The 14,259-nt window shown below is 38.6% G+C and overlaps 1 long non-coding RNA gene across 3 annotated transcripts in view; it reads right to left on the reverse strand.

Moving 5' to 3' along the window:
* Positions 1-1,931, reverse strand: part of LOC111382449 — a 13,665-nt gene extending 11,734 nt beyond the window's left edge. Inside the window, exons 1-2 of one of the 3 annotated variants that reach the window (XR_002700512.1) lie at positions 1,735-1,931; positions 1,560-1,648 (exon numbers count right to left, since the gene is read on the reverse strand). This is a non-coding gene — a long non-coding RNA (uncharacterized LOC111382449). Of the gene's footprint in view, positions 1-1,420; positions 1,649-1,734 lie in introns of those variants that run through there. The other 2 variants (XR_002700513.1, XR_002700511.1) reach the window with 2 other exon arrangements.
* Positions 1,932-14,259: the final 12,328 nt, after the last annotated feature.

Here is a 14,259-nt window from a genome sequence, read left to right on the forward strand (position 1 = left end):
TCTGGCCATCACAACAAGGTTCATGTGCAAGAAGTTTCGAGCCTTGAAGAAGGAAGGAATGATAATAGAATACATGCAGTCATATCAAGAGCTATCTTCGCCGCTGCAAGAGTTGCCGGAGGTGCTGGAAAGCGATTGAGCCCTGAAATTTGGGCTGAAGTCAGGATACTAAGCACCAAAGGATTGACCTGAATTTGGGAGACCTTCCAATGGGTCGAGGATCTAAATTTCCTACTCATGCAAGCCCAAAATGGGTTGGGCCAGATTTCATAGGCCACCTCCACTCCATACAGCCAAAACCCTCACCTACCATACAACTCAAACCCAAACCCACCAACTTCCATTTCTCCACCTTCCAAATCAGTGATGTTGGCTCCCAAAACACATATCCCCAATTCCACCAAGTCATAGAGACACCCAAAATTTCCATGAGCCTTCAAGAAGCTCTCTAGTGCAGAGCTCTGCATCTAGCAAACCTAGAAAGGGCCTCTACTTAAGATGTGATGAGAAATACTCAACAGGGCACACATTTAATGTAATCAGAAGGAGCTTCACGTCTTGGCTATCAGTGGAGACCCTAACAAAATTTGGTCCATGGTGATGACGAGGCGATTGATGGTAAGGAAATGAAAATTATAGGGGGCTCTATGGAACTATCCCTTAGTTCCGTAGTGGGGTTGACCTCCCAAAAGACTGTGAAGGTCAAAGGGACGATTGTGTACAATGAGGTGGTGATGTTAATTGATTGTGGAGCCACTCATAACTTCATTTCGGTAAAATTGATGTAGCAACTGGGTCTTCCTCATCCAAGCACGGTAGGATATATAAGATTCAAAGAGATATGTAAGGGGGTTGTGTAGTCACTTTAAAACATTGAGGTAATTGATGATTTCTTCCACTCAGCTCGACAGCTCCAATGTTGTTTAGGGAAGCAATTGCGTTTGACAAAGACCTTAGGCATGATGCACATCGGTTGAAAGAAACCCAAAACTTTCTCTATTTTTTAACCACGAATTATCCATCATAAAACTATTACAAAATGCGTTTTTTGGAAGAGGGGGGGGGGTTCAAACAAGCCCTATATCTATTTTTTTCATCTCAATCACCAAATTTAGACAATAAATAATTAGGAATACCTGATCAAATTCTTCTCGTTAATTGATTTACCTTTCTCAAGTTCAAATCAATCATACTCAATTAGGTGTTATGTTGAAAACCAATCCATGGAAATTCCAAGCTTCATTGTGAATTTCAAAAAACATAGCCAAGAAAAAAAATGGCATACTAAAACTTGTGCCAACATTAATTGATACAACATTCTTGATAACATTTTAACATTTTCCAATTGATTTATTTATTTTTCCCACGCAAAAAAAAAAATTAATAATAATAATAATAATAATAATAATAAAAATAAAAATAAACAAACAAACAATAGTTATAAATGGTTAGGCAGGCAACATACTATATAGGTAAAGTTTCAAACATTACAATAATTGATAAATAGATACCAAATGGTAGAAATCAAACGGTAAAAAACAGATGATCTAGGGTTTTACCTTTTATTACTAAAAACTGATGAACTAGGTTAGTGCGTTTTCCTTCTCGAAGGCTGCTTCTCGGTTGCTAGCTTGTAAATCCAGTAAACCTGCACACACACACAAACACATAGAAAGAAACTTCAATTTAGGAATCATTTTGCTTAATAATAACAGATTTGAGGTTGGTTTTAACCAAAGCAAGGACGTGGGCAACAATAAGAATAACGACCGCCAAAGGTACGATTTCCAGAATCCATGGCCGACCCGATGCTTGCTGCGAATTCACCATAATTGGTAGAATTTACAGAATGCAAAACCCTCGGGGTGTGTTTGTGTGTGTGTATTTGCCTAATTGGTGGAGTGAAAACTGAAGAAGACCAAAAAATGCAGGAATATTTATAGAAGGCCCTTTTGTTTGTTAGACTCCCGGTGAAAATGGTCCTCTTTTTTTTTATTTTTTTTTTATTTTTTTTTTTTTTGGCATCATATTTTAATTGTAGATAAATTCTTCAATTTTTGTTCAGCAACAATTATTTTCTTCACCATTTTTCACCTAATTCTTATCTTTAACATTTCATTAATTAGTATATTTCGTCCTTCACGATAATTTATATCAAAATATTTTGTTTTTATACTTTGAAATCAAGAAGTATATTTTTTGCATTTTTTATTTTTATTTTTACAAATATGATTTAAAAAAAAAAGTTGTTTCACACCATTTTAACAAACTTTTAAACAAAAAAAACAGTCATCAAATACAAAATGTTTAACTAATGAAAAGTTTAAGGATAAGATTGAAATGAAAAATCAATAGAAACATAACTACTATAACGAGAAAAGAGTAATAAACTTAACTACAACTAAAATTTAGTGCAAGAATTAAAAATTGACAATAATTAGTTTTTAGGGAAATTGACGTGCACGGTCCCTAACCTTTGTACATTTTGCATTTTTTTTTTTTTTTACATGAACCTTTAAATTTTAGCATTAACATCTCAAACCTATCCATTAGGCATCAATTGGTCCTTTTGAATGAAATCCATGCAGAAGGATCGTTAGTTTTACATGAACCTTTAATATTTGGCATTAACTGCATTTTCTTTTAAAAATAAATGATGTAGTCCCAGCTTTTTGGCAAAAGTAACCATCTTGCACATAATTAATTTTTCAACTAGTTTCTTTTCAGCGCCTATTTGAGCTCCATTTTTAGTAAAGAATGTATTTGAAATTGTAAATTAATGGAGAATGTGTGGTTAAAAATAAAAGAAAAATTTTGAATTTATTTGTAATATTATTTTATCAAAAAATGTATGACTGAAAAGAGAAAAATATATTTTAAAAATAATGAAGATCAAACAAGTATCCAGTGTATAAGCATTATACCATGGTTAATCACCCCACCACCATGTTAAAGATTGTCCTTCCTTTCTCCATATAAGTTCCTGTCTTTCATTTTTAGCACACAAAAAATCACCTCTACCAGCTCCTCTCCACCCGTGGTGATCGTCTTCGTCACCACCTTAATAAAGGGCATTTTCTCTCCTTGTTTGCCGACAAATAGGGGGAGCAATTCCCCTAATATCACGGTAATATGAAGGAGAAATCATCCCATGTGAATCTACAAATCAATCGTGTTTGGTGTACACCAAGTTTTACACTCTACCACGTGACAACATATTACTAGACAGTTTAAAAATAACACAATTTTTGGATCCAATCATGTGTTGTGAAGTACAAAAATAGTGTACACAAAAAGGTGTACAAATAGCATTTTTTTGGGAGGATTCTCCCACCCCACCCACGACTCCTGGCGATTTGTAGTAACAAAGGGGAGAAATTCCTTTGTTTACGGGGACCCGATAGGAAAAATCCCCTCTAAATTCGTAGATTTATTAGGGGTTATTTCTCCCTACATTATTGCGAAATTAGATAACGAGAACTATGGGTTCAGGACCTTGCTATTTGTACAAGGAGGGTTTAACACCCTCCCTGACAGAACAGACTCATAGGGCGACGGGAGAGCAATTTTTTATCATTTTTTTTCACTGGGTCCCACGCGGGTCTCATGCGAATGTGAGAATCTGTCAAGAAGGTGATAAACCATTTTTCTGTACAAATCGTATTTCCCATGGGCTCATGTTCATCTTACTAGCAGCCCTATCCCACCTCATTTCATTAGTTCTTATGGTTGTGAAAAAGCCTCAACTCAATCCATTATTTTATGCTTCATTGCGATAGGGGAGAGACATGGTGGCGACGACAACTAAATATATAAAGGGAAATTGTTTTTGTTTTGGATGAGAATGGTGGTGGTGATTAGGTGTGGTGGTTCGGTGTGTTGGAGAATAAAATAAACTTATTTTCATTCTATTTCATATTTTTTTAATTATTTTTATTTACGAACAACGATAACTTTATCTTTTTAAAAATATACTAATATTAAGGATAATTTTCTTTTTTTTTTTTGGGGGAAATCTTGTTAGACGTTCTTCTCCCAAGTGCTAATTTTCATTGTTACCACATTCTTGTTAATTTCACGCAACATATGCACAAATGAACTCAAGAATTCATATCATATATTTTTTTTTCTCTTTTATCGGTAAATATAAATATCATTAATAAAAAATGTTCATGTACAAGTACACCGGGCAAACCCGGACAATCAAAGAGCTGAGATTACAAGTACTCCGAACATACCCAGGCTAGCAAAGTAAAACCAATGACAAGTACACCGGACATACCTGGGAGAAGTTCTAAAAAGCAAACACAAATTGATGAACAAAACAAAGGTTCAAATGTCAAATGCCAAAGACTCAAAATGAATCAAAACATATGGATACAAAGAGAACATAACTTTGTGTACGTGTGTTTTGATCTTACCAACAATGCCTTCAACATTTGGTTTTAAATCCTCAAAAATACCCCTATTACGTGCCATCCATAAATGGTAAACGGTGCTTGCAAGAGCAATCTGCTTAGCTTTGCTATGCCATGTTGTCCCTCAAGCCTCTTTCTTAATCCACTTCAATGCACTTGATATGGTGGACACGGAGCGTCTAATGCCCAACTAATCACAGACATGTCCCAAAACAACAAAACTAATCGGGCAAGAGAAAAATAAGTGACGCTCCGTCTCCTCATCAACTCCACAAAAAATACACATTTGATCAATATCCAAATGTTTCAATTTATCCTTTGTTAGTAACTTTGATATAGCTCCCAACCAAAGGATAAAGGCATGTTTCGAAGTGACATAGGAATTCCAAATTATTTCTGTCCAAGCAACTTTCGTCCCCTTTGTTCTGAAAAAATTATAAGTTGTTACAACAGAAAAACTGCCCCCGGCTGTGCATGCAATAAAGCTGTCTATTGTAGCCATAGAAACCGCTTTAGGCTGTGCAATGTGAGGTGCATTCTAATCTGGTCGTTGAAGTTGTAGGAATCTGTCACGAATTTCCAGCAATCTTTTAAGTAATGAAGAGTCGTCTTTCCTTGCCGTGTAGTCCCAAATGTCCCTACTTCCAAGGAAAATCATATTAACCCACTTCATCCAAAGTGTGTCTTTTTTGGAGTGAATGTTCCAAAGAGTTTTAGCGAGGATCGTCGAATTCCAACATTTTATTTCTCTAAATCCCAGCCCACCTTCTTGTTTAGGTAAGCAAATACTTCTCCAAGCAACCAACGGCTTTTTTGAATCCCAAAGAAAGTTACGGCATAAGCTAGTAACCTTAGATGCAACCGTGGATGGAATAAGAAGAATGGAGAGCCAAAAACATACAACACCTTGTAGGACGGCTCTCACAAGTTCCACTCTCCCCGCAAAAGATAAAGTAGCCCTCGACCATGCTCCAATGTAGTCCTTAATTTTGTTGATGAGTAAATCATAGGTGTTGATTTTAAGTTTTCCTGCCGCAAGTGGAATCCCCAAGTAACAAAAAGGGATAGATCCTTTCAATAAGCTTGTTAGTTGGACAATATCCTCCAACTCTTGTCCGTGGACACCCGCTGTGTACAAGTTTGACTTGTTAACATTCATCTTTAATCCAGACATATCTCCAAAATTGGATAAACATTCCATTAAAATCCCAACCGAGATAACATCTCCTCTAGCAAAGAGCATCAAGTCATCCGCAAAAGTAAGGTGGGTAATCTTTAATGGGCCACATTTAGGATGGAAATTAAACTCACTATTTTCAGTACCTCCTTTCAACATTCTTGAAAAGTACTCAAGGCAAATAACAAACAAGTGGGGAGAGAGCGAGTCACCTTGACGAAGCCCCTTCTTTCCTTTAATAAAACCATGGAAGCAACCATTCAATGCAATGGAGTACGAAGGCGTTGTGATACATTCCATCACCCATGCAATGAATTTTGTTGGAAATTTGAGCCCTTCAAGCACACTTTTAAGAAAATCCAATTAACCGAATCATATGCCTTCCTTAAATCAATTTTAAGGAGCATCTAGGTGCAACTCTTTTCTGGTTATATTGCCTTAAGAGTTCTTGTGTAAGATGAATATTTTTCGTCATGCTTCTACCTTCCACGAATGCGGCTTGTGATTGATCAATAATATGTCCAAGAATAGGCCTCAATCTAGAAGCAAGGATCTTTGTGATAACCTTATAAAAAATATTACAATAGGCAATAGGTCTATAATCCCCTACTCCAATAGAGTGACTTCCCTTAGGAATTAAGGCAATGGCCATGTGATTTATTTGCTTGAGGAGTGAACAAGATTTGAAAAATTCTTTAACCGCTCCCATGAAATCACTTCCAACAATGCTCCAAGATTTTTTTGAAGAAACATGATGTATATCCATCCGGTCCCCGTGATTTATCATCTCCAATAGAAAACAATGTATCCTTAATCTCATTGTCCGAAATATCCCAAACAAGTGCAATGGCATGGTCATCCGATAACATGGAGCCATTCTTCAAGATATCAACATCAATAGGTCTCCCCGGACTGTTTTTCCCTAAATCAATGTAGAAAAGGGTGAATTCGTTAGCCACTTCTTGTAGTGATGAAGTATACGTCCCATTTCCTTTACTTACCGTAGCAATGAAGTTGCGTTTTGCATTTCTTTTGACTATCGAATTAAAGAAATTAGTGCATTTATCACTATTTTTTAGGTACTCACATTTGGCCTTTTGATGATAAAAGCTTCTTTTTGCTTCACAAAGATTCATGGCATTTTTCCTCATAGATGCCACCCTACCTTGAAGTTCAATATTAAGAGGGTCCCCTTGTAACTCCAATTGCGCTATTTTCAAATTCAAACTACCCATTTTAGCTCTTGAGGAGATGTGTGAAAAATGTTTCTCATTGAGCTTCCTTAGATCTCCTTTAAGACTACGCAACTTCTTACAAAGAATGAATTGCTTTGTGTCTCTAATCTCTTGTACCCAAGAATTTTGCACAACATCATGGAAATTTTCGTGGTTAGACCACATATTGAAGAACCTAAAAGGTCTCCTCTTGTTATCCTCATGCATAAACAATGAAACAATGCATGGTGAGTGATCGGATATGGAGCCTGAAGGGAGAAAATCAGCAATACAATTAAAGTCCGCTTGCATCCAAACGTCATTCACCATAGCTCTATCAAGTTTACTTCACTTCGTACCATTTGTCCAAGTGTAGAAGCATCCAATAGATCTCATATCAGTAATTCCAACATTAACACAACAACTTTCAAAGTCTTTAATATCGTATGGCGTAACATCCGCCCCATTGCATTTTTCATCAAAGTTAAGCACATTGTTGAAATCACCCAAAATTAACCAAGGCAAAGAGCAATTGGATCCATATTCCATGATATTATTCCATAGTGGTCTTCTACTAACAATAGTATGGAACGCATATACAAAGCTAACAAGAAAGGTGCGTGAACTTACCTTACAAGTAGCGGAACAATGAATGACTTGTGATGTAGTCTCCATTATCTCCAAATCAACCTTCATCGAATTCCACAAGATCAAAATCCAACCAGCTATATGTAGTTGAAAGTTATTTGTTTGTGATAATCCATGAATTTAATCCGCATGATCCGGTTTAATTTCGTCTCCCCCTAACTTTGTTTCCAAAATCCCCATAACATCAATATCACGTTGCTTTATGAAGCTCCGAACTCCATTTTGTTTTAGGGGGAGTTCAAACCCCTAATGTCCATGAGGCAATCTTCATGTTGAGATAACGAGGGAGTTACCCTCTTCCCATCTTTTTTTGAAGTAGTGGCTCTTTGCTCGTCAAGCTTTGCTTATGATTTTCCATTACACTCATTGCTGATGATCTGTCCAACACAATCTTTGGTGGAATTTAGCCCAACAAAATCTGTCCCCAGTTCCTTATGCTGGCCACGTTGTTTCCTGTGTTCACTGACCAAGTGCTGTTGGTTTCCGGCACCTAGTTGCCTGCCGCAGTCACTGGCTGCAAGCTGCTGGTTGCATGTACCTGTGTTCAGTCCCTTTTGCTAATTTTTGCCCTTCTTGTTAACAACTTCAGTGAACGAAGTATCCTGTTCATCCTCCTGTTGCTGTCCATTAGAAATTGCAGAATTCTGGCCAGGTTGCACTTTTTCCTTATGTATAGTCGGCTTGGGGTCTTTCATTGCCTTGCCATTTATAGTATTTCCTTTATCACCTGCAGCCTATTTGTTGTAGTTACACCCAAGAGAAGAGTGCCCAAACACTTTACAAGAACCACAAAACTTTGGTTCATGCTCATAAAGAATTTCTTGCTCCCTCAAAATACCATTAGGGAGCCTTATCTTAACCAACTGAACAATTTTTCTCGATGCATCGACTTCAACAAGTGCTCTTGCATAAGATAGTCTACCTCTACTTGTCGTGACTTTATCGGTAGATATGGGTTTTCCTACTTTGGAGACAATTTTCCCCAAAGCGTTTGTGTTCCAAAATTCCAATGGTAAACCCGGCAAGTTGATCCAAACCGGCAAGATGCTAACATCTTTATCATCAAAATCGAAATATCGAGGCATGACTTTTAACATTAGCTGTCTTCCATAAACCAAGTAGGAGCCTCCATGCAAAACCCTTAGCCTATCTTCGTCCGTCTCAAATTTGAACACTAGCCACTCGCTTGAATGTACATAATATTTATAATCAACTTTCCAAGAATCACATAATTGGAGAAGAGCCGTTTTCCCAACAAAAACATACCGGCAAAATATCCAACGAAATCGTATCCCCACTTGTCTTCAATATTGTCTTCATCCATTTCATCCAAAAACTACTTCATCAGATTGAGTATGAAAGGATTTCAGCTTAATATTTTCTTCTATCTTCCTATTATCTTTAAAGACGTTCGACCAAGGCACTTTAACCTCTTTCCCCCCAACATTTCCAGCAGCATTATCCTCCTTATCGTGGTTAACTTCAGCCGTATGCGATTGAGATTCTGAATTGATGGACACCGTATCATCATCTCCAAGTGTTAGGGATACACTTGGGGACTCACATACAACCGAGAGAGGTATCTTTGAAGGAGGGGGGTTCTTCTCTACGAAGGGATCAACAGAGGAGGCTGGAGCCAACAAAACTGAGCCTGCCAAATTTTTTTGGACATTGAGATGGTTATGAACATCCCCTACATCATGGTCTTGGTGACTGACCCGTGGCTTAAGAGGGCCCAGTCCAGAATGAGTAGAAGCAACAGCCTTCTTCTTACCCATAAGACTCGATCACCTAGAATACATGTCCAAAACATAGGGCTGGAAGGGTATAATACTGAGGGACCAGCAAATAAATGTCCAGAGGAAAAGGCCCAAGGTGAATAAATAAATAAAACCAAAAGCAAGCCCAACACAGGCCCAATAATGCCCAGAAATTAAGTGGACCAAAGGGTAAATTGATCCAAGATGTATTAATTCAATTTCCACTGGCTAAAGAAGGCCCAGGTAGAAAAAAAATAGAAAAGAACCGGCCCACAAATTCAAAATCTGGGGATTCCCAGAAAAGAAGCTGTAAAAAACAGCAAGAAGCTAGACAAAGCAGAATAGACTCTGCCAAGAAATCTCCAAAATAGCAAAAGTCAGCCATCAACCACAAAACCACAGCAGAAGTCACAAGGAAAGCAAAAAATCGGATACCAGATTCAAAAACTAGAAAACCAGCAAGACAGCATACACATGCATACACAAGATGAAACCAAGAGGACCATGAAACCCGGCCAAACAAAAAAGCCAAGGCAGGAAACGATAAATGAACCGGAGAAATAAAAGAAGCTGGAAAACTGGAAAAAACGACGACTAGCGAGACCCAGTAGAAACTACAAACGACCAGCAAAGAAAAGAAGAGCTTGGAGAAGAAAGAAAACTAAAATCCAAGCTAGGAAGTGAAAGATAGCCAGCCGAAGCCAATGAAGGAAACCCAGCAAGATCCAGCAAAAAAGCATCAAACAAATATCGTCCAACAAAGATCTTGCCACCCTCATCCTCTGGGATAAACTGGGAAATCCCAAACTGAGCGTCCAACAGTTCAACGCCCTTTTCACTTTCAAGGAGGATGGGAAGAACTCCAGCTGGTGGTATACCAATGTTAGGCCGAGAACTGGAGGCTCATTAGTCTTAGATACTCCGTCCTCAATCAAAAAATGGAAAGAGGAGTTTTTCTATGTGTCCGGAGAATGGCAATTCCATCCTTTCGAGGTGGATAGAGAGGATGTGGTCCCTAGGCTCTACTATTCATTATGTAAGTGATTATAAATTTGCTTCTTTGATGAGGTCTGCACGGATGCGATATTGACCTTTGTCCTTTTTGGCAGATTATAAAAAGGAGAATTTGACAAGAGATATACAAAAGAGAGCTAATGTGATAAGGAAGTTGCCAAAGAGGCAGAGATCTTGTAAGTTTGTGATCTCGGATTCAAACCTCTTTCAGGCTGGTTTAGTGCAAGTGCGGGCGTCTAGTTCATCTGCTCCGAGAGTGTCTACCTCGGTCTCGTCCAGGTCAGGTGAAGGTTAAGCCTTTGTTATTATTATTAATACATATGATAATGATATTATATCTTTCTTCCCATTTCAGCACGTCAATCCGAGATGCTAGGCTACAAAGCGGCTAAGGAAGTAGCTGGGGCTAAGGGGAAGAGGAGGGAGGTTCCAGTTGTGGAAAGTCATTCGGAGGAGACTGAAGAGGACTCCCAGCCACTTAAGAGGAACCGATCTGCAACGCCTGGCGACCCTCTTCCTCAGGCAGCCTTTACTCCAGTTGCTTCTCCTCCTAGGTCAGTCGAGGAGGTTACTCCGTCGCCGATGGTCCCAACTGACGTGCCCATGATTTCGATGTCCAAAATATTGACAGTTACATTGCCGTCCTCAACTCCTCCGAGTGCCCCAGCTGCTGCCTCCACCAGCTCAGTCAGGTCGCAAGATCGGTGTCCGAACTTGCAGCGATCGAGCTTGGAGAGTTTGCTGGGCCATCGGCCGAAGATATTTCTGGATTTTCTACGTGCTCCTTCTCCGTTGAGGGAGACTACCGCGGCCTTCTCCTCACCTTTGCATGAATCCGCCAACCTTCTCACAATGAGTTGGGAGGAAAAGGAACAGAACTTCTTGGGGAAGATACCGGTTGGGGAGGCCATTGTCTCTGCTCAACTTCATGGTCATCGCTCCATCTTGTACATGATGTCTCAAGAATGCTTTTGTTTCAGAGATTTTGTTACTTATCATGTTTTAACTGTATTTGCTTTTTGACCTTATCAGGAAAAATCCGAACTCGACAAGCTACTTGAGGCCAAGGATCAGGCCGTAAAATTATATGAGAGTATGAATGAGGAAAAAGCGAATTTTGCTGCCAAGGAGGAAGATTACAGAGGTCAGCTTCAAAAAATGGGTGAGGAGCTGAATGCTGTGCTGACCTCTGAGCAGAATCTCCAGGACGAGGTTGCTGCTTTAAAGATTTGGGGTAAGAAGGCCAACAAGAGAACCGAGATGGAGAAAAAGAGAGCTGAAAAGGAGAGGGCGCGGGCAGAAGAGCTGAGGGCCCAGGTTTTCGAGGAGCGTTATCATATGTTAGAGGCTATCAAGAAGTTGGAGGAAGCTCATGCGAGGTCAAAGGACACAATGAAGTGAGCTGAAGAGGCTGAGGCCAAAGGTATCAGAGCTGTGGAGGCTTGGAGAGAATCTCCAGAGTTTGACGCCTTAGCCCAAGATGTGTATGTAGTGGCCTTGGAAGAGTTAATAAAGCACGTCCGAAGGGAGAAGCCGGAGTTCGATGCTACCCTTCTGGACGAGCAGAGGGAGGAGCTGCGCAAATTGTCCGAAGCTACTGGAGTTCGGATATTTTCGGCTGACCAGGATGTTGAGGGTAGCGCCCCAGTCCCCCAAGACCCCTAGGAGGTTGTTGTTTTGAAGATATTTGGTATTTTGTAATATGTTTTGACTCATTTGTGAACTTCATTTCGATATTTCTTGACATTTTGTCTGGAATGGATGACCGTTTATGTTTTAGCATAATTTCTTTAGCAACGATCTCGTTTATATACTACAATACCTCACAAACTTAGCTAAATTTACCTTTATAATGGGATATTTTGACTAAGTGTCCTAGCGCATACGACCTTAGCTGGAATTGTATATAGGGAAGGATCTTCGAGAATTTCTAAGGAAGAATTCTCACTAGGTATCGTAGCGTGTATGACCTTAGCTTGGCCTACGTAATTTCGTAGAATTCCTTAGGAAGAATTTTTGCAGAATAATCTTAGATCGGTGATAAGTGTGTTTTTACACACTTATTTGGATCATAAACATGACTTAAACATGGATAAAATGGTTGAATTGTGACTTAATCCAGTTAAATTTATGCATTGTAGGTAATTCAATGGAAATTGTGGAATTCAGGAGAAAAGAGCCGAAGAAGGACCAAAACGCAACAATTTGATAGTTCGAGGACCAAAGGTGCAAATATTGAAAAGTTGAGCTAAATGCAAAACGAGAGGGAAGACATGCCAAGTATGAGCTCAATGACAAAGCAAAACAATTGGAAGAAGAAAATATTGAAGAGGGACTGAAATGAAGACAATTGAAAGTTGGAGGACTACAGCGCAAATACTCAAAAGATATGCCGAATGAGGGGCATAAGAATTGATGGTATCAATCATCAATTGGAAGATAAAATTTGTTGAAAAGATGAAGAAATCGAAGAAAGAAGTCAAGAGAAGCAACAAAGAAGTTCAGGGACCAAATTGAACAAACCACATAGATGGTTACCTCTATGCGACCGCATAGTGTAACGTTCTATGCGGTCGCATAGAGGGCTCCAGGGATTCAATGAGCCCAAACTTATTGATCTATGCGACCGCATAGATTCCTTCTATGCGGTCGCATAGAAGGATTTTCAACTCTCGGGCGCGGTTTTTCGTTTTGGTTGAAACTCCTTTCCTACTTAATTTGGACGCGATATAAATACCAAAATTCATCATACGAAGAGGAAGAACGACCAAGAAGGGAGAGACCAAAATTGGAGGCAAGAAACTTGATTTTGGATTCAATTTCACACGGGCTCGAGACGGGATTGAAGATTATACACACGGATTGAAGAACTTCTATACGGGTGTATTCTTATTATCTTTTAATTTCGTTTTTCAAATTTCTTGATTTTGCAATGATGATTATAGGCTAGTTTTTTTTTATTCATTAGGAATTTGATGAACCTTTTGATGATTTAAATTTCCGTTATTTCATAAATTCAACATTAGTTTCGATTAGACAAATGTTTGATTTATATGAATTGAATGTTTCCATAATTAATTGGCCAATTATTATGTGATTGTAGATGATTTATTCTTCGCATTCGAAAGAAGGGGAATAAATTCGATAGAATATAAATCGACATAGGATCCGATAGGGGATGGAAACTTACCTCTATGCTTTATGCAATTCATGAAAATGTTCATAAAAAGTCATGCATTCTTATACATTGCATCAACCATAGAAATATAGGCTGGTGATGTGTAAGAGTAGATTCAATATAAATCGAGAGAGTGTATTGGATAATTTAGGGACATTGAATTGGCATTTTGTTCATCGATTCGTTGAATTTGTGAAATTAGGGTTTTTAATAGTCAATTGGGGATTCAAGTTCTTAATGATTTCATTTCAATTCATTTCAATACAATAATTCTAAAATTGCATTTTTACATTTCAGTTGCAGATTTATTTCATTAGATTAGTGAAATTTTGAAATTAGGGTTTCCAATTTTGAAATTAGGGTTTTCTTTGCAATTAGGGTTTCGAATTGGGGATTTCTCCCAAAATTAGGGTTTTCATATTTAAACCAAATTTTCATTCAATTAGATTCGGTTAAGGTCACATTAATTTAATTAGAGCTAATTTAATCCTCGTGGGAACGATACTTGGACTCATAGTCCACTTTACTACTTGTTAACGAACCGTACACTTGCGGTGGGTTTTAAAATCGAGAAGAAATAATTTTGCGAACAATCGGCCTGCGTATGGAGCAGGGCTTTGTAAAATTCCTTAGGAGAAATGTCCACTAAGGGTAATACGTACAGCCTTAGATCGGTCTGCGTAGAGAGCAGGGCTTTGTAAGATTCCTTAGGAGAAATTTCCACTAAGGGTAACACGTACAGCCTTAGATCGGCCTGCGTAGGGAACATGGCTTTGTAAGATTCCTTAGGAGGAATTTCCACTAAGGGTCGCAGCACTTACGACCTTGGATCGGCCTGCGTAGGGAACAG

This window comes from Olea europaea, unplaced genomic scaffold (genome assembly GCF_002742605.1).
Source record: "Olea europaea var. sylvestris unplaced genomic scaffold, O_europaea_v1 scaffold2501, whole genome shotgun sequence".
NCBI classification, from domain to species: Eukaryota; Viridiplantae; Streptophyta; class Magnoliopsida; order Lamiales; family Oleaceae; genus Olea; species Olea europaea.